The sequence below is a fragment of the Alosa pseudoharengus genome, unplaced genomic scaffold, assembly GCF_046254945.1.
Source record: "Alosa pseudoharengus isolate Yale_2024_CS ecotype anadromous, Long Island Sound unplaced genomic scaffold, YU_APseudo_1.1 YU_APseudo_1.1_scf_3, whole genome shotgun sequence".
NCBI classification, from domain to species: domain Eukaryota; kingdom Metazoa; phylum Chordata; class Actinopteri; order Clupeiformes; family Clupeidae; genus Alosa; species Alosa pseudoharengus.
Window position 1 is genome coordinate 6,087,165 of NW_027468718.1, and position 27,824 is coordinate 6,114,988.

A 27,824-nucleotide genomic window follows, 5' to 3' on the forward strand; every position below is an offset into this window, starting at 1 on the left:
CTGTCTCTCCTCCTCTCAGCAACCACTTCAGTATGTATAGTTTTCTTTAAAAAAAAAAAATTCTCTTTAATAAAAATAAACATTAGTTGCTTAAATACTCTGTCTGTTTTTGTGAAGGACAAAATCACCATAAAAGCTGGTTGAAATAAAGCCATGTTTTAATAAACAGTAAATTAATGAACACACCATAAACACTGGTTGAAATAATTAAGGCATGCTAAATAAAGCCATGCTTAGATAAACAATTAATAAATGAACACACCATAAAAGCTGGTTGAAATAGAGCCATGCTTTAATAAACAACAAACAAATAAACATTTATTACAATTACAAATAGACAAATGGCATAAAAAGCATGTTCATAAATGCTTTGATGGGAGAAATCAACACTGGTCCTTTAACCGGTCGTCTGTGTACCCTTTGATTGACACGTTTGTCTTATTTGTATGGCCGCAAACGGCCTTGCGTCCCATTTTTCACTACATTTATTCGGGATAAATACTTCGAGGGCATCGTTTAATCCAATTTTAGGCAGGGCTGCGGGGCTAGGTCTAGGAAAGCGGCAGCCAGGCGCCCGTGGGCTCCCGCGCACGGGACGGCAGCTCACGCCGCCATCGGGGCCAACATCGAAGAACGGTAACTGGCCACTGCTCGGCCACTGCTCTTTACCTGTGTCTTATCTGTGTCTCATTTGTCTGACCCGTCATTGGCTTGTCTTATTTGCATGTCCCGCCTTTACAACAAACCTTGCATGTTTTCATTGGCTTGTTCTATTACATTCTGGTCCGTGATTGGCTGAATTCCCCAGCGTGAAGTTTTGAGTTGAAGTTCAGCGTACGTCTGTTCCGCTGTAGTCACTCTATTTTTCACTGCTCGCAAGAAAAGTTCTTCATATCTAAACAACACGTACGTTACGTTTTTTGTCTGTGGTCGGACAACTTTAGCAGTGATGCTGTAGCGAAATTCGAAGTGCTAATATACGAACTTAATGTTTAAAGTGTAACCGCGAATGCATTGAAATGAATGGGCACAGATTGTGTAGCCTCCTAACGAGAGCTCTCGCGTTGGGAAAAATGCATAAAATGAAAATCTGAAAACGTAGTTATCTTCGTAAGACCATTGGGTAGCTGTGATATAAATGTTGTAGCGAAATTCTAAGCGTAAATATACAAACTTTCTGTTTAAAGTGTAACCGCGATCGTTTCCCATAGGAATGAATGGAAACACACAGTCTCCTAAGGAGACCTCTCAAATTCGGAATAATGCATGATAATAAAATCTGAAAACGTAGTTATCTTCGTAAGACCCTTGGGTGGTTGTGATATAAATGTTGTAGCATAACTTGAAGCGTAAATATACAAACCCTATGTTTAAAGTGTAACTGCGATTTCCATAAGAATGCATTGAAATGAATGGGCACAGATTGTGTAGCCTCCTAGAGGCCTCATTGTGTTCAATACAGCATGCATCACTTCAAGTCAGATCTGCTCAGATCTTGCACTGATCTGCATGAAGACGAACACGCCTATCGTGAATCCTAATGGTCTGATGTCCTGACATTAACATTGATGTTACCAATCCCAAAACCCCAGGGGAGGCAAACGGCTAATGTACATAACAGTGCAATTAGTCAGTGAAGTTTATTACAATGTTTTTCTATTACAGCTATCTGGATTGGGTACGACAGCTGACGGTGATAGATAGCTGGGTCCAGGATAGGCCTCCTGAGGAGTTATGTGCTGGCCCGGAACAAGGAGCCAGGTGCCTCCTCCTCAGACCCTCCACCTGTCGCTAAAGTGCTTGAGCGCTGAGGTCGACTCTCCCTGTACTGTAAGTATACATTTTGATGTGAATGCTTGTGAGTAATGTATGAGTGATGCACTGTGCTAACGCTGTGATGTGTGTTGTCAGGGACGCCCCACCAGCAGTGGTCCCCTCTTCCTGTCTCTCCTCCTCTCAGCAACCACTTCAGTATGTATAGTTTTCTTTAAAAAAAAAAATTCTCTTTAATAAAAATAAACATTAGTTGCTTAAATACTCTGTCTGTTTTTGTGAAGGACAAAAATCACCATAAAAGCTGGTTGAAATAAAGCCATGTTTTAATAAACAGTAAATTAATAAACACACCATAAACACTGGTTGAAATAATTAAGGCATGCTAAATAAAGCCATGCTTAGATAAACAATTAATAAATGAACACACTATAAAAGCTGGTTGAAATAAAGCCATGCTTTAATAAACGAACACACTATAAAAGCTGGTTGAAATAAAGCCATGCTTTAATAAACAATTAATAAATGAACACACCATAAAAGCTGGTTGAACTAGAGCCATGCTTTAATAAACAACAAACAAATAAACATTTATTACAATTACAAATAGACAAATGGCATAAAAAGCATGTTCATAAATGCTTTGATGGGAGAAATCAACACTGGTCCTTTAACCGGTCGTCTGTGTACCCTTTGATTGACACGTTTGTCTTATTTGTATGGCCGCAAACGGCCTTGCGTCCCATTTTTCACTACATTTATTCGGGATAAATACTTCGAGGGCATCGTTTAATCCAATTTTAGGCAGGGCTGCGGGGCTAGGTCTAGGAAAGCGGCAGCCAGGCGCCCGTGGGCTCCCGCGCACGGGACGGCAGCTCACGCCGCCATCGGGGCCAACATCGAAGAACGGTAACTGGCCACTGCTCGGCCACTGCTCTTTACCTGTGTCTTATCTGTGTCTCATTTGTCTGACCCGTCATTGGCTTGTCTTATTTGCATGTCCCGCCTTTACAACAAACCTTGCATGTTTTCATTGGCTTGTTCTATTACATTCTGGTCCGTGATTGGCTGAATTCCCCAGCGTGAAGTTTTGAGTTGAAGTTCAGCGTACGTCTGTTCCGCTGTAGTCACTCTATTTTTCACTGCTCGCAAGAAAAGTTCTTCATATCTAAACAACACGTACGTTACGTTTTTTGTATGTGGTCGGACAACTTTAGCAGTGATGTAGATGCTGTAGCGAAATTCGAAGTGTTAATATACGAACTTAATGTTTAAAGTGTAACCGCGAATGCATTGAAATGAATGGGCACAGATTGTGTAGCCTCCTAACGAGAGCTCTCGCGTTGGGAAAAATGCATAAAATGAAAATCTGAAAACGTAGTTATCTTCGTAAGACCATTGGGTAGCTGTGATATAAATGTTGTAGCGAAATTCTAAGCGTAAATATACAAACTTTCTGTTTAAAGTGTAACCGCGATCGTTTCCCATAGGAATGAATGGAAACACACAGTCTCCTAAGGAGACCTCTCAAATTCGGAATAATGCATGATATTAAAATCTGAAAACGTAGTTATCTTCGTAAGACCCTTGGGTGGTTGTGATATAAATGCTGTAGCGAAACTTGAAGCGTAAATATACAAACCCTATGTTTAAAGTGTAACTGCGATTTCCATAAGAATGCATTGAAATGAATGGACACAGATTGTGTAGCCTCCTAGAGGCCTCATTGTGTTCAACACAGCATGCATCACTTCAAGTCAGATCTGCTCAGATCTTGCACAGATCTGCATGAAGACGAACACGCCTATCGTGAATCCTAATGGTCTGATGTCCTGACATTAACATTGATGTTACCAATGTTATCCCAAAACCCCAGGGGAGGCAAACGGCTAATGTATATTAACAGTGCAATTAGTCAGTGAAGTTTATTACAATGTTTTTCTATTACAGCTATCTGGATTGGGTACGACAGCTGACGGTGATAGATAGCTGGGTCCAGGATAGGCCTCCTGAGGAGTTATGTGCTGGCCCGGAACAAGGAGCCAGGTGCCTCCTCCTCAGACCCTCCACCTGTCGCTAAAGTGCTTGAGCGCTGAGGTCGACTCTCCCTGTACTGTAAGTATACATTTTGATGTGAATGCTTGTGAGTAATGTATGAGTGATGCACTGTGCTAACGCTGTGATGTGTGTTGTCAGGCACGTACAGGGATGCCCCACCAGCAGTGGTCCCCTCTTCCTGTCTCTCCTCCTCTCAGCAACCACTTCAGTATGTATAGTTTTCTTTAAAAACAATTCTCTTTAATAAAAATAAACATTAGTTGCTTAAATACTCTGTCTGTTTTTGTGAAGGACAAAAATCACCATAAAAGCTGGTTGAAAATAAGCCATAGTTGTTTGCCGTGTGTGTGTGTGTGTGTGTGTGTGTGTGTGTGTGTGTGTGTGTTTACAGACATTGACTTCCCCTCCACAAGGACCGGGACCTTGCCGTGGTGTGGAGGCTTCATACAAACACCGGTCCACCCACCCTGCAACAACTCTTCTACAGGACAGTGACACTACGTTTCTTTAAAAAAAACAAAGAAAAAAACATTCTATGTCTGCTGTGATGTGATGTATGTGGTTTAAAAAAACAAAACATCCACACCACTGTGTTCTGCATCTCTACACTGAACAGTTATGCCGTGTCTCTGCTCTGATGTTTTTATTTTTTATTATTGTTTTGTAGTTTAAAATAAACAATCTATATGTATAATATATATAATATATAACACACTGTCATGTCTATGTGCTGTTATGTTCTATGCACTGACAAGTTGTATAGACCTACTATGTAACATTTAGCCTATGCCTACGTTTCAACAAGAACGGCCAGACCAATACTGTTGACAGGAGCATAAATTATCTATTTCTACAGTAAGGAATTTCCGTTGCCTACCATAGGAGTTCATCAAGTCTGAAGTAGCACGTCAATGCAAAACAATCTATAGTTAGGCCTACGAGTTATGATGACAATAATGCTAGCCGCCAGCCTTGTCAAAGTTAACTTTGCTAACGTTTTGCTGAGCCTACCCTATTGACTACATTTGTTGCACACTTAAAAAAATATCTTCAAAAGTATTTAGAAGGTGGTGTCATTTATTTCCCTTCCAATAACTTCACACATTACATTTCCGTTTGCACTTGTAGGCTATGCTGCATTAATTTCTTTGTTCCTACTATTTAGTTTATTTTCTGGAACTTCTATTTCTCAGAGCCGTGTACGGCTCTGCTATTTCTTATCCTGGACTGCCACCTGCTGGATAGAAAAAGCAACAGGTCATTATGTGAACAAAAATCTACACGTTTGAATGGCCAAAAAAAAAGATAAATCATAGGTGATATTCCAAACATTACCATGGTGTTAGGGTAGCCTACTCTGCACATGTCATTGACGGTGACTGCTAACTTCAGTCATTTGCATTTATCATGCTAAAAATCTGACACCAGGCACTATACTGATGCCTGACCCAAAGGGACAATTATAATAAAAGAGAGGGGTTATGTGCTGGCCCCGGACAAGGAGCCAGGTGCCTCCTCCTCGGACCCTCCACCTGTCGCTAAAGTGCTTGAGCGCTAAGGTCGACTCTCCCTGTACTGTAAGTATACATTTTGATGTGAATGCTTGTGAGTAATGTATGAGTGATGCACTGTGCTAACGCTGTGATGTGTGTTGTCAGGGACGCCCCACCAGCAGTGGTCCCCTCTTCCTGTCTCTCCTCCTCTCAGCAACCACTTCAGTATGTATAGTTTTCTTTAAAAAAAAAAATTCTCTTTAATAAAAATAAACATTAGTTGCTTAAATACTCTGTCTGTTTTTGTGAAGGACAAAAATCACCATAAAAGCTGGTTGAAATAAAGCCATGTTTTAATAAACAGTAAATTAATAAACACACCATAAACACTGGTTGAAATAATTAAGGCATGCTAAATAAAGCCATGCTTAGATAAACAATTAATAAATGAACACACTATAAAAGCTGGTTGAAATAAAACCATGCTTTAATAAACAATTAATAAATGAACACACTATAAAAGCTGGTTGAAATAAAGCCATGCTTTAATAAACGAACACACTATAAAAGCTGGTTGAAATAAAGCCATGCTTTAATAAACAATTAATAAATGAACACACCATAAAAGCTGGTTGAACTAGAGCCATGCTTTAATAAACAACAAACAAATAAACATTTATTACAATTACAAATAGACAAATGGCATAAAAAGCATGTTCATAAATGCTTTGATGGGAGAAATCAACACTGGTCCTTTAACCGGTCGTCTGTGTACCCTTTGATTGACACGTTTGTCTTATTTGTATGGCCGCAAACGGCCTTGCGTCCCATTTTTCACTACATTTATTCGGGATAAATACTTCGAGGGCATCGTTTAATCCAATTTTAGGCAGGGCTGCGGGGCTAGGTCTAGGAAAGCGGCAGCCAGGCGCCCGTGGGCTCCCGCGCACGGGACGGCAGCTCACGCCGCCATCGGGGCCAACATCGAAGAACGGTAACTGGCCACTGCTCGGCCACTGCTCTTTACCTGTGTCTTATCTGTGTCTCATTTGTCTGACCCGTCATTGGCTTGTCTTATTTGCATGTCCCGCCTTTACAACAAACCTTGCATGTTTTCATTGGCTTGTTCTATTACATTCTGGTCCGTGATTGGCTGAATTCCCCAGCGTGAAGTTTTGAGTTGAAGTTCAGCGTACGTCTGTTCCGCTGTAGTCACTCTATTTTTCACTGCTCGCAAGAAAAGTTCTTCATATCTAAACAACACGTACGTTACGTTTTTTGTATGTGGTCGGACAACTTTAGCAGTGATGTAGATGCTGTAGCGAAATTCGAAGTGTTAATATACGAACTTAATGTTTAAAGTGTAACCGCGAATGCATTGAAATGAATGGGCACAGATTGTGTAGCCTCCTAACGAGAGCTCTCGCGTTGGGAAAAATGCATAAAATGAAAATCTGAAAACGTAGTTATCTTCGTAAGACCATTGGGTAGCTGTGATATAAATGTTGTAGCGAAATTCTAAGCGTAAATATACAAACTTTCTGTTTAAAGTGTAACCGCGATCGTTTCCCATAGGAATGAATGGAAACACACAGTCTCCTAAGGAGACCTCTCAAATTCGGAATAATGCATGATATTAAAATCTGAAAACGTAGTTATCTTCGTAAGACCCTTGGGTGGTTGTGATATAAATGCTGTAGCGAAACTTGAAGCGTAAATATACAAACCCTATGTTTAAAGTGTAACTGCGATTTCCATAAGAATGCATTGAAATGAATGGACACAGATTGTGTAGCCTCCTAGAGGCCTCATTGTGTTCAACACAGCATGCATCACTTCAAGTCAGATCTGCTCAGATCTTGCACAGATCTGCATGAAGACGAACACGCCTATCGTGAATCCTAATGGTCTGATGTCCTGACATTAACATTGATGTTACCAATGTTATCCCAAAACCCCAGGGGAGGCAAACGGCTAATGTATATTAACAGTGCAATTAGTCAGTGAAGTTTATTACAATGTTTTTCTATTACAGCTATCTGGATTGGGTACGACAGCTGACGGTGATAGATAGCTGGGTCCAGGATAGGCCTCCTGAGGAGTTATGTGCTGGCCCGGAACAAGGAGCCAGGTGCCTCCTCCTCAGACCCTCCACCTGTCGCTAAAGTGCTTGAGCGCTGAGGTCGACTCTCCCTGTACTGTAAGTATACATTTTGATGTGAATGCTTGTGAGTAATGTATGAGTGATGCACTGTGCTAACGCTGTGATGTGTGTTGTCAGGCACGTACAGGGATGCCCCACCAGCAGTGGTCCCCTCTTCCTGTCTCTCCTCCTCTCAGCAACCACTTCAGTATGTATAGTTTTCTTTAAAAACAATTCTCTTTAATAAAAATAAACATTAGTTGCTTAAATACTCTGTCTGTTTTTGTGAAGGACAAAAATCACCATAAAAGCTGGTTGAAAATAAGCCATAGTTGTTTGCCGTGTGTGTGTGTGTGTGTGTGTGTGTGTGTGTGTGTGTGTGTGTTTACAGACATTGACTTCCCCTCCACAAGGACCGGGACCTTGCCGTGGTGTGGAGGCTTCATACAAACACCGGTCCACCCACCCTGCAACAACTCTTCTACAGGACAGTGACACTACGTTTCTTTAAAAAAAACAAAGAAAAAAACATTCTATGTCTGCTGTGATGTGATGTATGTGGTTTAAAAAAACAAAACATCCACACCACTGTGTTCTGCATCTCTACACTGAACAGTTATGCCGTGTCTCTGCTCTGATGTTTTTATTTTTTATTATTGTTTTGTAGTTTAAAATAAACAATCTATATGTATAATATATATAATATATAACACACTGTCATGTCTATGTGCTGTTATGTTCTATGCACTGACAAGTTGTATAGACCTACTATGTAACATTTAGCCTATGCCTACGTTTCAACAAGAACGGCCAGACCAATACTGTTGACAGGAGCATAAATTATCTATTTCTACAGTAAGGAATTTCCGTTGCCTACCATAGGAGTTCATCAAGTCTGAAGTAGCACGTCAATGCAAAACAATCTATAGTTAGGCCTACGAGTTATGATGACAATAATGCTAGCCGCCAGCCTTGTCAAAGTTAACTTTGCTAACGTTTTGCTGAGCCTACCCTATTGACTACATTTGTTGCACACTTAAAAAAATATCTTCAAAAGTATTTAGAAGGTGGTGTCATTTATTTCCCTTCCAATAACTTCACACATTACATTTCCGTTTGCACTTGTAGGCTATGCTGCATTAATTTCTTTGTTCCTACTATTTAGTTTATTTTCTGGAACTTCTATTTCTCAGAGCCGTGTACGGCTCTGCTATTTCTTATCCTGGACTGCCACCTGCTGGATAGAAAAAGCAACAGGTCATTATGTGAACAAAAATCTACACGTTTGAATGGCCAAAAAAAAAGATAAATCATAGGTGATATTCCAAACATTACCATGGTGTTAGGGTAGCCTACTCTGCACATGTCATTGACGGTGACTGCTAACTTCAGTCATTTGCATTTATCATGCTAAAAATCTGACACCAGGCACTATACTGATGCCTGACCCAAAGGGACAATTATAATAAAAGAGAGGGGTTATGTGCTGGCCCCGGACAAGGAGCCAGGTGCCTCCTCCTCGGACCCTCCACCTGTCGCTAAAGTGCTTGAGCGCTAAGGTCGACTCTCCCTGTACTGTAAGTATACATTTTGATGTGAATGCTTGTGAGTAATGTATGAGTGATGCACTGTGCTAACGCTGTGATGTGTGTTGTCAGGGACGCCCCACCAGCAGTGGTCCCCTCTTCCTGTCTCTCCTCCTCTCAGCAACCACTTCAGTATGTATAGTTTTCTTTAAAAAAAAAAATTCTCTTTAATAAAAATAAACATTAGTTGCTTAAATACTCTGTCTGTTTTTGTGAAGGACAAAAATCACCATAAAAGCTGGTTGAAATAAAGCCATGTTTTAATAAACAGTAAATTAATAAACACACCATAAACACTGGTTGAAATAATTAAGGCATGCTAAATAAAGCCATGCTTAGATAAACAATTAATAAATGAACACACTATAAAAGCTGGTTGAAATAAAACCATGCTTTAATAAACAATTAATAAATGAACACACTATAAAAGCTGGTTGAAATAAAGCCATGCTTTAATAAACGAACACACTATAAAAGCTGGTTGAAATAAAGCCATGCTTTAATAAACAATTAATAAATGAACACACCGTAAAAGCTGGTTGAACTAGAGCCATGCTTTAATAAACAACAAACAAATAAACATTTATTACAATTACAAATAGACAAATGGCATAAAAAGCATGTTCATAAATGCTTTGATGGGAGAAATCAACACTGGTCCTTTAACCGGTCGTCTGTGTACCCTTTGATTGACACGTTTGTCTTATTTGTATGGCCGCAAACGGCCTTGCGTCCCATTTTTCACTACATTTATTCGGGATAAATACTTCGAGGGCATCGTTTAATCCAATTTTAGGCAGGGCTGCGGGGCTAGGTCTAGGAAAGCGGCAGCCAGGCGCCCGTGGGCTCCCGCGCACGGGACGGCAGCTCACGCCGCCATCGGGGCCAACATCGAAGAACGGTAACTGGCCACTGCTCGGCCACTGCTCTTTACCTGTGTCTCATTTGTCTGACCCGTCATTGGCTTGTCTTATTTGCATGTCCCGCCTTTACAACAAACCTTGCATGTTTTCATTGGCTTGTTCTATTACATTCTGGTCCGTGATTGGCTGAATTCCCCAGCGTGAAGTTTTGAGTTGAAGTTCAGCGTACGTCTGTTCCGCTGTAGTCACTCTATTTTTCACTGCTCGCAAGAAAAGTTCTTCATATCTAAACAACACGTACGTTACGTTTTTTGTATGTGGTCGGACAACTTTAGCAGTGATGTAGATGCTGTAGCGAAATTCGAAGTGTTAATATACGAACTTAATGTTTAAAGTGTAACCGCGAATGCATTGAAATGAATGGGCACAGATTGTGTAGCCTCCTAACGAGAGCTCTCGCGTTGGGAAAAATGCATAAAATGAAAATCTGAAAACGTAGTTATCTTCGTAAGACCATTGGGTAGCTGTGATATAAATGTTGTAGCGAAATTCTAAGCGTAAATATACAAACTTTCTGTTTAAAGTGTAACCGCGATCGTTTCCCATAGGAATGAATGGAAACACACAGTCTCCTAAGGAGACCTCTCAAATTCGGAATAATGCATGATATTAAAATCTGAAAACGTAGTTATCTTCGTAAGACCCTTGGGTGGTTGTGATATAAATGCTGTAGCGAAACTTGAAGCGTAAATATACAAACCCTATGTTTAAAGTGTAACTGCGATTTCCATAAGAATGCATTGAAATGAATGGACACAGATTGTGTAGCCTCCTAGAGGCCTCATTGTGTTCAACACAGCATGCATCACTTCAAGTCAGATCTGCTCAGATCTTGCACAGATCTGCATGAAGACGAACACGCCTATCGTGAATCCTAATGGTCTGATGTCCTGACATTAACATTGATGTTACCAATGTTATCCCAAAACCCCAGGGGAGGCAAACGGCTAATGTATATTAACAGTGCAATTAGTCAGTGAAGTTTATTACAATGTTTTTCTATTACAGCTATCTGGATTGGGTACGACAGCTGACGGTGATAGATAGCTGGGTCCAGGATAGGCCTCCTGAGGAGTTATGTGCTGGCCCGGAACAAGGAGCCAGGTGCCTCCTCCTCAGACCCTCCACCTGTCGCTAAAGTGCTTGAGCGCTGAGGTCGACTCTCCCTGTACTGTAAGTATACATTTTGATGTGAATGCTTGTGAGTAATGTATGAGTGATGCACTGTGCTAACGCTGTGATGTGTGTTGTCAGGCACGTACAGGGATGCCCCACCAGCAGTGGTCCCCTCTTCCTGTCTCTCCTCCTCTCAGCAACCACTTCAGTATGTATAGTTTTCTTTAAAAACAATTCTCTTTAATAAAAATAAACATTAGTTGCTTAAATACTCTGTCTGTTTTTGTGAAGGACAAAAATCACCATAAAAGCTGGTTGAAAATAAGCCATAGTTGTTTGCCGTGTGTGTGTGTGTGTGTGTGTGTGTGTGTGTGTGTGTGTGTGTGTGTTTACAGACATTGACTTCCCCTCCACAAGGACCGGGACCTTGCCGTGGTGTGGAGGCTTCATACAAACACCGGTCCACCCACCCTGCAACAACTCTTCTACAGGACAGTGACACTACGTTTCTTTAAAAAAAACAAAGAAAAAAACATTCTATGTCTGCTGTGATGTGATGTATGTGGTTTAAAAAAACAAAACATCCACACCACTGTGTTCTGCATCTCTACACTGAACAGTTATGCCGTGTCTCTGCTCTGATGTTTTTATTTTTTATTATTGTTTTGTAGTTTAAAATAAACAATCTATATGTATAATATATAGAATATATAACACACTGTCATGTCTATGTGCTGTTATGTTCTATGCACTGACAAGTTGTATAGATCTACTATGTAACATTTAGCCTATGCCTACGTTTCAACAAGAACGGCCAGACCAATACTGTTGACAGGAGCATAAATTATCTATTTCTACAGTAAGGAATTTCCGTTGCCTACCATAGGAGTTCATCAAGTCTGAAGTAGCACGTCAATGCAAAACAATCTATAGTTAGGCCTACGAGTTATGATGACAATAATGCTAGCCGCCAGCCTTGTCAAAGTTAACTTTGCTAACGTTTTGCTGAGCCTACCCTATTGACTACATTTGTTGCACACTTAAAAAAATATCTTCAAAAGTATTTAGAAGGTGGTTTCATTTATTTCCATTCCAATAACTTCACACATTACATTTCCGTTTGCACTTGTAGGCTATGCTGCATTAATTTCTTTGTTCCTACTATTTAGTTTATTTTCTGGAACTTCTATTTCTCAGAGCCGTGTACGGCTCTGCTATTTCTTATCCTGGACTGCCACCTGCTGGATAGAAAAAGCAACAGGTCATTATGTGAACAAAAATCTACACGTTTGAATGGCCAAAAAAAAAGATAAATCATAGGTGGTATTCCACACATTACCATGGTGTTAGGGTAGCCTACTCTGCACATGTCATTGACGGTGACTGCTAACTTCAGTCATTTGCATTTATCATGCTAAAAATCTGACACCAGGCACTATACTGATGCCTGACCCAAAGGGACAATTATAATAAAAGAGAGGAGTTATGTGCTGGCCCCGGACAAGGAGCCAGGTGCCTCCTCCTCGGACCCTTCACCTGTCGCTAAAGTGCTTGAGCGCTGAGGTCGACTCTCCCTGTACTGTAAGTATACATTTTGATGTGAATGCTTGTGAGTAATGTATGAGTGATGCACTGTGCTAACGCTGTGATGTGTGTTGTCAGGGACGCCCCACCAGCAGTGGTCCCCTCTTCCTGTCTCTCCTCCTCTCAGCAACCACTTCAGTATGTATAGTTTTCTTTAAAAAAAAAAAATTCTCTTTAATAAAAATAAACATTAGTTGCTTAAATACTCTGTCTGTTTTTGTGAAGGACAAAATCACCATAAAAGCTGGTTGAAATAAAGCCATGTTTTAATAAACAGTAAATTAATAAACACACCATAAACACTGGTTGAAATAATTAAGGCATGCTAAATAAAGCCATGCTTAGATAAACAATTAATAAATGAACACACCATAAAAGCTGGTTGAAATAGAGCCATGCTTTAATAAACAACAAACAAATAAACATTTATTACAATTACAAATAGACAAATGGCATAAAAAGCATGTTCATAAATGCTTTGATGGGAGAAATCAACACTGGTCCTTTAACCGGTCGTCTGTGTACCCTTTGATTGACACGTTTGTCTTATTTGTATGGCCGCAAACGGCCTTGCGTCCCATTTTTCACTACATTTATTCGGGATAAATACTTCGAGGGCATCGTTTAATCCAATTTTAGGCAGGGCTGCGGGGCTAGGTCTAGGAAAGCGGCAGCCAGGCGCCCGTGGGCTCCCGCGCACGGGACGGCAGCTCACGCCGCCATCGGGGCCAACATCGAAGAACGGTAACTGGCCACTGCTCGGCCACTGCTCTTTACCTGTGTCTTATCTGTGTCTCATTTGTCTGACCCGTCATTGGCTTGTCTTATTTGCATGTCCCGCCTTTACAACAAACCTTGCATGTTTTCATTGGCTTGTTCTATTACATTCTGGTCCGTGATTGGCTGAATTCCCCAGCGTGAAGTTTTGAGTTGAAGTTCAGCGTACGTCTGTTCCGCTGTAGTCACTCTATTTTTCACTGCTCGCAAGAAAAGTTCTTCATATCTAAACAACACGTACGTTACGTTTTTTGTATGTGGTCGGACAACTTTAGCAGTGATGTAGATGCTGTAGCGAAATTCGAAGTGTTAATATACGAACTTAATGTTTAAAGTGTAACCGCGAATGCATTGAAATGAATGGGCACAGATTGTGTAGCCTCCTAACGAGAGCTCTCGCGTTGGGAAAAATGCATAAAATGAAAATCTGAAAACGTAGTTATCTTCGTAAGACCATTGTGTAGCTGTGATATAAATGTTGTAGCGAAATTCTAAGCGTAAATATACAAACTTTCTGTTTAAAGTGTAACCGCGATCGTTTCCCATAGGAATGAATGGAAACACACAGTCTCCTAAGGAGACCTCTCAAATTCGGAATAATGCATGATATTAAAATCTGAAAACGTAGTTATCTTCGTAAGACCCTTGGGTGGTTGTGATATAAATGCTGTAGCGAAACTTGAAGCGTAAATATACAAAGCCTATGTTTAAAGTGTAACTGCGATTTCCATAAGAATGCATTGAAATGAATGGACACAGATTGTGTAGCCTCCTAGAGGCCTCATTGTGTTCAACACAGCATGCATCACTTCAAGTCAGATCTGCTCAGATCTTGCACAGATCTGCATGAAGACGAACACGCCTATCGTGAATCCTAATGGTCTGATGTCCTGACATTAACATTGATGTTACCAATGTTATCCCAAAACCCCAGGGGAGGCAAACGGCTAATGTATATTAACAGTGCAATTAGTCAGTGAAGTTTATTACAATGTTTTTCTATTACAGCTATCTGGATTGGGTACGACAGCTGACGGTGATAGATAGCTGGGTCCAGGATAGGCCTCCTGAGGAGTTATGTGCTGGCTCGGAACAAGGAGCCAGGTGCCTCCTCCTCAGACCCTCCACCTGTCGCTAAAGTGCTTGAGCGCTGAGGTCGACTCTCCCTGTACTGTAAGTATATCAACATCCACTTAGATGCCCCAGGCTCAGCGGACTTTCTGGCCCTGATCCACTCCTTTGACCTCAAACTGGTTCAAAGCCCACCGACACACAAAGCTGGCAAAGAGCTTGACTTGATCTTCACTCGGAACTGCAGCACAGACACCCTCACGGTGACGCCTCTCCATCTTTCTGACCACTTCTTCATCCAGTTCAACGTCAGCCTGACAGAACAGCCTCCGGCTCCTCAGCCGATGGTCACGTTCCGCCGCAACATCCGGAACCTGTCTCCAACGCACTTTTCCTCTGTGGTTGCCTCCGGTCTACCTCCACTCAACACCTTCTCCTCTCTGGAGGTTAATGAGGCCACAGACTCGCTCTGCTCCACACTGAGCTCGTGTCTAGACGAGCTGTGCCCTCTTACCACAAGGCCAGCTCGATTCAAAAACTCTCATCCATGGCTAAATGATACCCTCCGATCGCAGCGCACCAGACTCAGAGCCGCGGAGAGGAAATGGCACAAATCCAAACTAACTGATGACCTCAAAAACTACCAGACACTCCTGGCCTCCTTCTCAGCCAGCATCACTGCTGCTAAGACGGCTTTCTACAATGACAAAATCAACAGTGCTACAGACACTCGAAAACTTTTTTCAACCTTCAAATCGCTACTCAACCCTCAGATGCCTCCTCCTCCATCCAGCCTTACTGCAGATACCCTCGCCTCATTTTTTACAAACAAAGTGGCGGCAATCAGCAGTCAATTCTCTACATGCCCACTCAACGCATCGGACTCAGATACCGCACTCCTACAACCTCTAGGGACTGCTAGATCATCTTTTTCAGCATTCACGCCTCTCTCCGAGAATGAAGTATCTAGACTCCTGACATGCAGCCGTCCTACCACATGCTCGCTGGACCCTATACCTACGAGCCTACTTCAGTCCATCAGCCCGACCATCGCACCAGCTATCACACACGTCAATGCCTCGCTAACCTCCGGCACATTTCCAACAGCGTTCAAAACGGCCCGGGTAACACCGTTACTTAAGAAAGCTTCTCTCAACCCTGCTCAAGTCGAGAACTACCGCCCTGTCTCACTCCTGCCTTTCTTATCCAAAGGCATTGAACGAGCAGTCTCCACTCCTGGCCACTGCTCGGCCACTGCTCTTTACCTGTGTCTTATCTGTGTCTCATTTGTCTGACCCGTCATTGGCTTGTCTTATTTGCATGTCCCGCCTTTACAACAAACCTTGCATGTTTTCATTGGCTTGTTCTATTACATTCTGGTCCGTGATTGGCTGAATTCCCCAGCGTGAAGTTTTGAGTTAAAGTTCAGCGTACGTCTGTTCCGCTGTAGTCACTCTATTTTTCACTGCTCGCAAGAAAAGTTCTTCATATCTAAACAACACGTACGTTACGTTTTTTGTATGTGGTCGGAGAACTTTAGCAGTGATGTAGATGCTGTAGCGAAATTCGAAGTGTTAATATACGAACTTAATGTTTAAAGTGTAACCGCGAATGCATTGAAATGAATGGGCACAGATTGTGTAGCCTCCTAACGAGAGCTCTCGCGTTGGGAAAAATGCATAAAATGAAAATCTGAAAACGTAGTTATCTTCGTAAGACCATTGGGTAGCTGTGATATAAATGTTGTAGCGAAATTCTAAGCGTAAATATACAAACTTTCTGTTTAAAGTGTAACCGCGATCGTTTCCCATAGGAATGAATGGAAACACACAGTCTCCTAAGGAGACCTCTCAAATTCGGAATAATGCATGATATTAAAATCTGAAAACGTAGTTATCTTCGTAAGACCCTTGGGTGGTTGTGATATAAATGCTGTAGCGAAACTTGAAGCGTAAATATACAAACCCTATGTTTAAAGTGTAACTGCGATTTCCATAAGAATGCATTGAAATGAATGGACACAGATTGTGTAGCCTCCTAGAGGCCTCATTGTGTTCAACACAGCATGCATCACTTCAAGTCAGATCTGCTCAGATCTTGCACAGATCTGCATGAAGACGAACACGCCTATCGTGAATCCTAATGGTCTGATGTCCTGACATTAACATTGATGTTACCAATGTTATCCCAAAACCCCAGGGGAGGCAAACGGCTAATGTATATTAACAGTGCAATTAGTCAGTGAAGTTTATTACAATGTTTTTCTATTACAGCTATCTGGATTGGGTACGACAGCTGACGGTGATAGATAGCTGGGTCCAGGATAGGCCTCCTGAGGAGTTATGTGCTGGCCCGGAACAAGGAGCCAGGTGCCTCCTCCTCAGACCCTCCACCTGTCGCTAAAGTGCTTGAGCGCTGAGGTCGACTCTCCCTGTACTGTAAGTATACATTTTGATGTGAATGCTTGTGAGTAATGTATGAGTGATGCACTGTGCTAACGCTGTGATGTGTGTTGTCAGGCACGTACAGGGATGCCCCACCAGCAGTGGTCCCCTCTTCCTGTCTCTCCTCCTCTCAGCAACCACTTCAGTATGTATAGTTTTCTTTAAAAACAATTCTCTTTAATAAAAATAAACATTAGTTGCTTAAATACTCTGTCTGTTTTTGTGAAGGACAAAAATCACCATAAAAGCTGGTTGAAAATAAGCCATAGTTGTTTGCCGTGTGTGTGTGTGTGTGTGTGTGTGTGTGTGTGTGTGTGTGTGTGTGTGTTTACAGACATTGACTTCCCCTCCACAAGGACCGGGACCTTGCCGTGGTGTGGAGGCTTCATACAAACACCGGTCCACCCACCCTGCAACAACTCTTCTACAGGACAGTGACACTACGTTTCTTTAAAAAAAACAAAGAAAAAAACATTCTATGTCTGCTGTGATGTGATGTATGTGGTTTAAAAAAACAAAACATCCACACCACTGTGTTCTGCATCTCTACACTGAACAGTTATGCCGTGTCTCTGCTCTGATGTTTTTATTTTTTATTATTGTTTTGTAGTTTAAAATAAACAATCTATATGTATAATATATAGAATATATAACACACTGTCATGTCTATGTGCTGTTATGTTCTATGCACTGACAAGTTGTATAGACCTACTATGTAACATTTAGCCTATGCCTACGTTTCAACAAGAACGGCCAGACCAATACTGTTGACAGGAGCATAAATTATCTATTTCTACAGTAAGGAATTTCCGTTGCCTACCATAGGAGTTCATCAAGTCTGAAGTAGCACGTCAATGCAAAACAATCTATAGTTAGGCCTACGAGTTATGATGACAATAATGCTAGCCGCCAGCCTTGTCAAAGTTAACTTTGCTAACGTTTTGCTGAGCCTACCCTATTGACTACATTTGTTGCACACTTAAAAAAATATCTTCAAAAGTATTTAGAAGGTGGTTTTATTTATTTCCATTCCAATAACTTCACACATTACATTTCCGTTTGCACTTGTAGGCTATGCTGCATTAATTTCTTTGTTCCTACTATTTAGTTTATTTTCTGGAACTTCTATTTCTCAGAGCCGTGTACGGCTCTGCTATTTCTTATCCTGGACTGCCACCTGCTGGATAGAAAAAGCAACAGGTCATTATGTGAACAAAAATCTACACGTTTGAATGGCCAAAAAAAAAGATAAATCATAGGTGGTATTCCACACATTACCATGGTGTTAGGGTAGCCTACTCTGCACATGTCATTGACGGTGACTGCTAACTTCAGTCATTTGCATTTATCATGCTAAAAATCTGACACCAGGCACTATACTGATGCCTGACCCAAAGGGACAATTATAATAAAAGAGAGGAGTTATGTGCTGGCCCCGGACAAGGAGCCAGGTGCCTCCTCCTCGGACCCTTCACCTGTCGCTAAAGTGCTTGAGCGCTGAGGTCGACTCTCCCTGTACTGTAAGTATACATTTTGATGTGAATGCTTGTGAGTAATGTATGAGTGATGCACTGTGCTAACGCTGTGATGTGTGTTGTCATGTTGTCAGGGACGCCCCACCAGCAGTGGTCCCCTCTTCCTGTCTCTCCTCCTCTCAGCAACCACTTCAGTATGTATAGTTTTCTTTAAAAAAAAAAATTTCTCTTTAATAAAAATAAACATTAGTTGCTTAAATACTCTGTCTGTTTTTGTGAAGGACAAAATCACCATAAAAGCTGGTTGAAATAAAGCCATGTTTTAATAAACAGTAAATTAATGAACACACCATAAACACTGGTTGAAATAATTAAGGCATGCTAAATAAAGCCATGCTTAGATAAACAATTAATAAATGAACACACCATAAAAGCTGGTTGAAATAGAGCCATGCTTTAATAAACAACAAACAAATAAACATTTATTACAATTACAAATAGACAAATGGCATAAAAAGCATGTTCATAAATGCTTTGATGGGAGAAATCAACACTGGTCCTTTAACCGGTCGTCTGTGTACCCTTTGATTGACACGTTTGTCTTATTTGTATGGCCGCAAACGGCCTTGCGTCCCATTTTTCACTACATTTATTCGGGATAAATACTTCGAGGGCATCGTTTAATCCAATTTTAGGCAGGGCTGCGGGGCTAGGTCTAGGAAAGCGGCAGCCAGGCGCCCGTGGGCTCCCGCGCACGGGACGGCAGCTCACGCCGCCATCGGGGCCAACATCGAAGAACGGTAACTGGCCACTGCTCGGCCACTGCTCTTTACCTGTGTCTTATCTGTGTCTCATTTGTCTGACCCGTCATTGGCTTGTCTTATTTGCATGTCCCGCCTTTACAACAAACCTTGCATGTTTTCATTGGCTTGTTCTATTACATTCTGGTCCGTGATTGGCTGAATTCCCCAGCGTGAAGTTTTGAGTTGAAGTTCAGCGTACGTCTGTTCCGCTGTAGTCACTCTATTTTTCACTGCTCGCAAGAAAAGTTCTTCATATCTAAACAACACGTACGTTACGTTTTTTGTCTGTGGTCGGACAACTTTAGCAGTGATGCTGTAGCGAAATTCGAAGTGCTAATATACGAACTTAATGTTTAAAGTGTAACCGCGAATGCATTGAAATGAATGGGCACAGATTGTGTAGCCTCCTAACGAGAGCTCTCGCGTTGGGAAAAATGCATAAAATGAAAATCTGAAAACGTAGTTATCTTCGTAAGACCATTGGGTAGCTGTGATATAAATGTTGTAGCGAAATTCTAAGCGTAAATATACAAACTTTCTGTTTAAAGTGTAACCGCGATCGTTTCCCATAGGAATGAATGGAAACACACAGTCTCCTAAGGAGACCTCTCAAATTCGGAATAATGCATGATAATAAAATCTGAAAACGTAGTTATCTTCGTAAGACCCTTGGGTGGTTGTGATATAAATGTTGTAGCATAACTTGAAGCGTAAATATACAAACCCTATGTTTAAAGTGTAACTGCGATTTCCATAAGAATGCATTGAAATGAATGGGCACAGATTGTGTAGCCTCCTAGAGGCCTCATTGTGTTCAACACAGCATGCATCACTTCAAGTCAGATCTGCTCAGATCTTGCACTGATCTGCATGAAGACCAACACGCCTATCGTGAATCCTAATGGTCTGATGTCCTGACATTAACATTGATGTTACCAATCCCAAAACCCCAGGGGAGGCAAACGGCTAATGTACATAACAGTGCAATTAGGTGAAGTTTATTACAATGTTTTTCTATTACAGCTATCTGGATTGGGTACGACAGCTGACGGTGATAGATAGCTGGGTCCAGGATAGGCCTCCTGAGGAGTTATGTGCTGGCCCGGAACAAGGAGCCAGGTGCCTCCTCCTCAGACCCTCCACCTGTCGCTAAAGTGCTTGAGCGCTGAGGTCGACTCTCTCTGTACTGTAAGTATACATTTTGATGTGAATACTTGTGAGTAATGTATGAGTGATGCACTGTGCTAACGCTGTGATGTGTGTTGTCAGGCACGTACAGGGACGCCCCACCAGCAGTGGTCCCCTCTTCCTGTCTCTCCTCCTCTCAGCAACCACTTCAGTATGTATAGTTTTCTTTTAAAAAAAATCTCTTTAATAAAAATAAACATTAGTTGCTTAAATACTCTGTCTGTTTTTGTGAAGGACAAAAATCACCATAAAAGCTGGATGAAAATAAGCCATAGTTGTTTGCCGTGTGTGTGTGTGTGTGTGTGTGTGTGTGTGTTTACAGACATTGACTTCCCCTCCACAAGGACCGGGACCTTGCCGAGGTGTGGAGGCTTCATACAAACACCGGTCCAGCCACCCTCCAACAACTCTTCTACAGGACAGTGACACTACGTTTCTTTAAAAAAAACAAAGAAAAAAACATTCTATGTCTGCTGTGATGTGATGTATGTGGTTTAAAAAAACAAAACATCCACACCACTGTGTTCTGCATCTCTACACTGAACAGTTATGCCGTGTCTCTGCTCTGATGTTTTTATTTTTTATTATTGTTTTGTAGTCTAAAATAAACAATCTATATGTATAATATATAGAATATATAACACACTGTCATGTCTATGTGCTGTTATGTTCTATGCACTGACAAGTTGTATAGACCTACTATGTAACATTTAGCCTATGCCTACGTTTCAACAAGAACGGCCAGACCAATACTGTTGACAGGAGCATAAATTATCTATTTCTACAGTAAGGAATTTCCGTTGCCTACCATAGGAGTTCATCAAGTCTGAAGTAGCACGTCAATGCAAAACAATCTATAGTTAGGCCTACGAGTTATGATGACAATAATGCTAGCCGCCAGCCTTGTCAAAGTTAACTTTGCTAACGTTTTGCTGAGCCTACCCTATTGACTACATTTGTTGCACACTTAAAAAAATATCTTCAAAAGTATTTAGAAGGTGGTTTCATTTATTTCCATTCCAATAACTTCACACATTACATTTCCGTTTGCACTTGTAGGCTATGCTGCATTAATTTCTTTGTTCCTACTATTTAGTTTATTTTCTGGAACTTCTATTTCTCAGAGCCGTGTATGGCTCTGCTATTTCTTATCCTGGACTGCCACCTGCTGGATAGAAAAAGCAACAGGTCATTATGTGAACAAAAATCTACACGTTTGAATGGCCAAAAAAAAAGATAAATCATAGGTGATATTCCAAACATTACCATGGTGTTAGGGTAGCCTACTCTGCACATGTCATTGACGGTGACTGCTAACTTCAGTCATTTGCATTTATCATGCTAAAAATCTGACACCAGGCACTATACTGATGCCTGACCCAAAGGGACAATTATAATAAAAGAGAGGAGTTATGTGCTGGCCCCGGACAAGGAGCCAGGTGCCTCCTCCTCGGACCCTCCACCTGTCGCTAAAGTGCTTGAGCGCTGAGGTCGACTCTCCCTGTACTGTAAGTATACATTTTGATGTGAATGCTTGTGAGTAATGTATGAGTGATGCACTGTGCTAACGCTGTGATGTGTGTTGTCAGGGACGCCCCACCAGCAGTGGTCCCCTCTTCCTGTCTCTCCTCCTCTCAGCAACCACTTCAGTATGTATAGTTTTCTTTAAAAAAAAAAATTCTCTTTAATAAAAATAAACATTAGTTGCTTAAATACAATGTCTGTTTTTGTGAAGGACAAAAATCACCATAAAAGCTGGTTGAAATAAAGCCATGTTTTAATAAACAGTAAATTAATAAACACACCATAAACACCGGTTGAAATAATTAAGGCATGCTAAATAAAGCCATGCTTAGATAAACAATTAATAAATGAACACACTATAAAAGCTGGTTGAAATAAAACCATGCTTTAATAAACAATTAATAAATGAACACACTATAAAAGCTGGTTGAAATAAAGCCATGCTTTAATAAACGAACACACTATAAAAGCTGGTTGAAATAAAGCCATGCTTTAATAAACAATTAATAAATGAACACACCATAAAAGCTGGTTGAACTAGAGCCATGCTTTAATAAACAACAAACAAATAAACATTTATTACAATTACAAATAGACAAATGGCATAAAAAGCATGTTCATAAATGCTTTGATGGGAGAAATCAACACTGGTCCTTTAACCGGTCGTCTGTGTACCCTTTGATTGACACGTTTGTCTTATTTGTATGGCCGCAAACGGCCTTGCGTCCCATTTTTCACTACATTTATTCGGGATAAATACTTCGAGGGCATCGTTTAATCCAATTTTAGGCAGGGCTGCGGGCTAGGCGTAGGAAAGCGGCAGCCAGGCGCCCGTGGGCTCCCGCGCACGGGACGGCAGCTCACGCCGCCATCGGGGCCAACATCGAAGAACGGTAACTGGCCACTGCTCGGCCACTGCTCTTTACCTGTGTCTTATCTGTGTCTCATTTGTCTGACCCGTCATTGGCTTGTCTTATTTGCATGTCCCGCCTTTACAACAAACCTTGCATGTTTTCATTGGCTTGTTCTATTACATTCTGGTCCGTGATTGGCTGAATTCCCCAGCGTGAAGTTTTGAGTTGAAGTTCAGCGTACGTCTGTTCCGCTGTAGTCACTCTATTTTTCACTGCTCGCAAGAAAAGTTCTTCATATCTAAACAACACGTACGTTACGTTTTTTGTCTGTGGTCGGACAACTTTAGCAGTGATGCTGTAGCGAAATTCGAAGTGTTAATATGGTTTCAAGAGTGGTCATTCTACTGAAACTGCTCTTCTGTCTGTGACTGAAGCATTGAGAGTAGCTAAGTCCTCTGCTCAGTCATCAGTATTAATTCTACTAGATTTATCTGCAGCCTTTGATACTGTTAACCATGACATTCTCCTATCTATACTATCTGAACTGGGAATTTCTGGAAAAGCTCTTGACTGGTTTGAATCTTACCTTAAAGCGCGTTCTTTCACCGTGTCTTGGCAGGGACAGGTATCTAAGTCTCATGCCCTCACCACAGGTGTGCCTCAGGGATCAGTATTAGGACCCTTGCTTTTCTCTATTTACACCACTTCCTTAGGTGATACCATTCGCTCCCATGGATTTGACTATCACTGTTATGCAGACGACACTCAACTTTACCTGTCTTTCCCACCTGATGACTCTAGTGTTTCCCACCGGATTTCTGCATGCCTTAAGGATATTTCAGCCTGGATGAAAGATCGGCACCTTCAGCTTAATCTCTCAAAAACAGAGTTTTTGGTGTTTCCAGCTAAAACAGCTATTCCCCAACAGATTAACATCCAGCTTGACTCAACTTCACTGACCCCAACTAGATCGGCACGAAACTTGGGCGTTGTAATTGATGACCGACTTAACTTCTCTGAGCATATAGCTTCTATTGCAAAATCATGCCGGTTTATGCTTTACAACATTAGGAAGATCAGACCTTATCTGACACAAGATTCCACACAACTTCTTGTTCAGACCATGGTCATCTCTAAGCTGGACTATTGTAATTCACTATTAGCTGGCTTACCCGCTTGTGTAACAAGATCATTACAGCTGATTCAAAATGCTGGAGCACGCCTGGTCTTCAATCAGCCAAAGAGGACACATGTAACTCCTCTCCTAGTTACTCTCCATTGGCTCCCTATAGTAGCCAGAATTAAATTTAAATCTCTCACTTTGGCCTATAGGACACTAACTAGATCTGCTCCTAGTTATTTTAATTCAATAATCAAGCCTTACATGCCCAACCGCCCACTGCGGTCTTCTGGTGAGCGTATGTTGTGTCGACCAGTCATAAAAACTGGGTCTAATTCCAGACTCTTTTCTTCAGTGGTTCCATGTTGGTGGAATGAACTGCCCAGTGCTCTCCGTTCCTGTGGTAGTTTTGGGTCGTTTAAGAGGGGTCTAAAGACATTCCTATTCAACATATACTTAGTTGTTTAAGCGCTTATGTGTTATGGTTTATATAATGTTGTTTTTATTTTAATTGGGCTGTTAATTAATTTGACATTATTGTTTATTATTGATATTCTCCTTAATGTAGTCTTAGCATGTTATTGTTTTTATATTATTGATTGAATTGACATTATTGTTTTATTATTGCCTTTCCCCTTTTTTACATTGCTTTTTTTATTAGGCTATTGATTGAATTGATATTATTGTGTACTACAACTATTCTCCTTACTATATTTGACCTAGATTTTAATCTGTTCCCTGTTCATTTTTAAATATTATTATGTTGTTTTGTATTTATATGTCGCTTTGGACAAAGGCGTCTGCTAAATCCATAACCATAACCATAACCATAACCATAATATACGAACTTAATGTTTAAAGTGTAACCGCGAATGCATTGAAATGAATGGGCACAGATTGTGTAGCCTCCTAACGAGAGCTCTCGCGTTGGGAAAAATGCATAAAATGAAAATCTGAAAACGTAGTTATCTTCGTAAGACCATTGGGTAGCTGTGATATAAATGTTGTAGCGAAATTCTAAGCGTAAATATACAAACTTTCTGTTTAAAGTGTAACCGCGATCGTTTCCCATAGGAATGAATGGAAACACACAGTCTCCTAAGGAGACCTCTCAAATTCGGAATAATGCATGATATTAAAATCTGAAAACGTAGTTATCTTCGTAAGACCCTTGGGTGGTTGTGATATAAATGCTGTAGCGAAACTTGAAGCGTAAATATACAAACCCTATGTTTAAAGTGTAACTGCGATTTCCATAAGAATGCATTGAAATGAATGGACACAGATTGTGTAGCCTCCTAGAGGCCTCATTGTGTTCAACACAGCATGCATCACTTCAAGTCAGATCTGCTCAGATCTTGCACAGATCAGCATGAAGACGAACACGCCTATCGTGAATCCTAATGGTCTGATGTCCTGACATTAACATTGATGTTACCAATGTTATCCCAAAACCAAACGGCTAATGTATATTAACAGTGCAATTAGTCAGTGAAGTTTATTACAATGTTTTTCTATTACAGCTATCTGGATTGGGTACGACAGCTGACGGTGATAGATAGCTGGGTCCAGGATAGGCCTCCTGAGGAGTTATGTGCTGGCCCGGAACAAGGAGCCAGGTGCCTCCTCCTCAGACCCTCCACCTGTCGCTAAAGTGCTTGAGCGCTGAGGTCGACTCTCCCTGTACTGTAAGTATACATTTTGATGTGAATGCTTGTGAGTAATGTATGAGTGATGCACTGTGCTAACGCTGTGATGTGTGTTGTCAGGCACGTACAGGGATGCCCCACCAGCAGTGGTCCCCTCTTCCTGTCTCTCCTCCTCTCAGCAACCACTTCAGTATGTATAGTTTTCTTTAAAAACAATTCTCTTTAATAAAAATAAACATTAGTTGCTTAAATACTCTGTCTGTTTTTGTGAAGGACAAAAATCACCATAAAAGCTGGTTGAAAATAAGCCATAGTTGTTTGCCGTGTGTGTGTGTGTGTGTGTGTGTGTGTGTGTGTGTGTGTTTACAGACATTGACTTCCCCTCCACAAGGACCGGGACCTTGCCGTGGTGTGGAGGCTTCATACAAACACCGGTCCACCCACCCTGCAACAACTCTTCTACAGGACAGTGACACTACGTTTCTTTAAAAAAAACAAAGAAAAAAACATTCTATGTCTGCTGTGATGTGATGTATGTGGTTTAAAAAAACAAAACATCCACACCACTGTGTTCTGCATCTCTACACTGAACAGTTATGCCGTGTCTCTGCTCTGATGTTTTTATTTTTTATTATTGTTTTGTAGTTTAAAATAAACAATCTATATGTATAATATATATAATATATAACACACTGTCATGTCTATGTGCTGTTATGTTCTATGCACTGACAAGTTGTATAGACCTACTATGTAACATTTAGCCTATGCCTACGTTTCAACAAGAACGGCCAGACCAATACTGTTGACAGGAGCATAAATTATCTATTTCTACAGTAAGGAATTTCCGTTGCCTACCATAGGAGTTCATCAAGTCTGAAGTAGCACGTCAATGCAAAACAATCTATAGTTAGGCCTACGAGTTATGATGACAATAATGCTAGCCGCCAGCCTTGTCAAAGTTAACTTTGCTAACGTTTTGCTGAGCCTACCCTATTGACTACATTTGTTGCACACTTAAAAAAATATCTTCAAAAGTATTTAGAAGGTGGTTTCATTTATTTCCATTCCAATAACTTCACACATTACATTTCCGTTTGCACTTGTAGGCTATGCTGCATTAATTTCTTTGTTCCTACTATTTAGTTTATTTTCTGGAACTTCTATTTCTCAGAGCCGTGTACGGCTCTGCTATTTCTTATCCTGGACTGCCACCTGCTGGATAGAAAAAGCAACAGGTCATTATGTGAACAAAAATCTACACGTTTGAATGGCCAAAAAAAAAGATAAATCATAGGTGATATTCCAAACATTACCATGGTGTTAGGGTAGCCTACTCTGCACATGTCATTGACGGTGACTGCTAACTTCAGTCATTTGCATTTATCATGCTAAAAATCTGACACCAGGCACTATACTGATGCCTGACCCAAAGGGACAATTATAATAAAAGAGAGGAGTTATGTGCTGGCCCCGGACAAGGAGCCAGGTGCCTCCTCCTCGGACCCTCCACCTGTCGCTAAAGTGCTTGAGCGCTAAGGTCGACTCTCCCTGTACTGTAAGTATACATTTTGATGTGAATGCTTGTGAGTAATGTATGAGTGATGCACTGTGCTAACGCTGTGATGTATGTTGTCAGGGACGCCCCACCAGCAGTGGTCCCCTCTTCCTGTCTCTCCTCCTCTCAGCAACCACTTCAGTATGTATAGTTTTCTTTAAAAAAAAAAATTCTCTTTAATAAAAATAAACATTAGTTGCTTAAATACTCTGTCTGTTTTTGTGAAGGACAAAAATCACCATAAAAGCTGGTTGAAATAAAGCCATGTTTTAATAAACAGTAAATTAATAAACACACCATAAACACTGGTTGAAATAATTAAGGCATGCTAAATAAAGCCATGCTTAGATAAACAATTAATAAATGAACACACTATAAAAGCTGGTTGAAATAAAACCATGCTTTAATAAACAATTAATAAATGAACACACTATAAAAGCTGGTTGAAATAAAGCCATGCTTTAATAAACGAACACACTATAAAAGCTGGTTGAAATAAAGCCATGCTTTAATAAACAATTAATAAATGAACACACCATAAAAGCTGGTTGAACTAGAGCCATGCTTTAATAAACAACAAACAAATAAACATTTATTACAATTACAAATAGACAAATGGCATAAAAAGCATGTTCATAAATGCTTTGATGGGAGAAATCAACACTGGTCCTTTAACCGGTCGTCTGTG

General features: G+C 40.9%; 6 long non-coding RNA genes across 6 annotated transcripts; all 6 read left to right on the forward strand.

The window, feature by feature from the left end:
* Nucleotides 1-2,862: 2,862 nt before the first annotated feature.
* LOC143099565 (uncharacterized) lies at nucleotides 2,863-4,519 on the forward strand. The gene is made up of 4 exons (XR_012981661.1): nucleotides 2,863-2,952; nucleotides 3,724-3,888; nucleotides 3,970-4,039; nucleotides 4,223-4,519. It is a non-coding gene; the product is annotated as an uncharacterized LOC143099565 (long non-coding RNA).
* A 1,979-nt stretch (nucleotides 4,520-6,498) lies between these two features.
* On the forward strand, nucleotides 6,499-8,155 carry LOC143099566 (uncharacterized). The gene is made up of 4 exons (XR_012981662.1): nucleotides 6,499-6,588; nucleotides 7,360-7,524; nucleotides 7,606-7,675; nucleotides 7,859-8,155. It is a non-coding gene; the product is annotated as an uncharacterized LOC143099566 (long non-coding RNA).
* A 1,968-nt stretch (nucleotides 8,156-10,123) lies between these two features.
* Nucleotides 10,124-11,814, forward strand: LOC143099567 (uncharacterized). The gene is made up of 4 exons (XR_012981663.1): nucleotides 10,124-10,213; nucleotides 10,985-11,149; nucleotides 11,231-11,300; nucleotides 11,488-11,814. It is a non-coding gene; the product is annotated as an uncharacterized LOC143099567 (long non-coding RNA).
* A 4,133-nt stretch (nucleotides 11,815-15,947) lies between these two features.
* On the forward strand, nucleotides 15,948-17,976 carry LOC143099568 (uncharacterized). Its single transcript, XR_012981664.1, has 4 exons — nucleotides 15,948-16,026; nucleotides 16,798-16,962; nucleotides 17,044-17,113; nucleotides 17,303-17,976. It is a non-coding gene; the product is annotated as an uncharacterized LOC143099568 (long non-coding RNA).
* Nucleotides 17,977-19,423: 1,447 nt separating this feature from the next.
* LOC143099569 (uncharacterized) lies at nucleotides 19,424-21,024 on the forward strand. The gene is made up of 4 exons (XR_012981665.1): nucleotides 19,424-19,513; nucleotides 20,270-20,434; nucleotides 20,516-20,585; nucleotides 20,757-21,024. It is a non-coding gene; the product is annotated as an uncharacterized LOC143099569 (long non-coding RNA).
* A 4,433-nt stretch (nucleotides 21,025-25,457) lies between these two features.
* LOC143099570 (uncharacterized) lies at nucleotides 25,458-26,247 on the forward strand. Its single transcript, XR_012981666.1, has 3 exons — nucleotides 25,458-25,620; nucleotides 25,702-25,771; nucleotides 25,951-26,247. It is a non-coding gene; the product is annotated as an uncharacterized LOC143099570 (long non-coding RNA).
* Nucleotides 26,248-27,824: the final 1,577 nt, after the last annotated feature.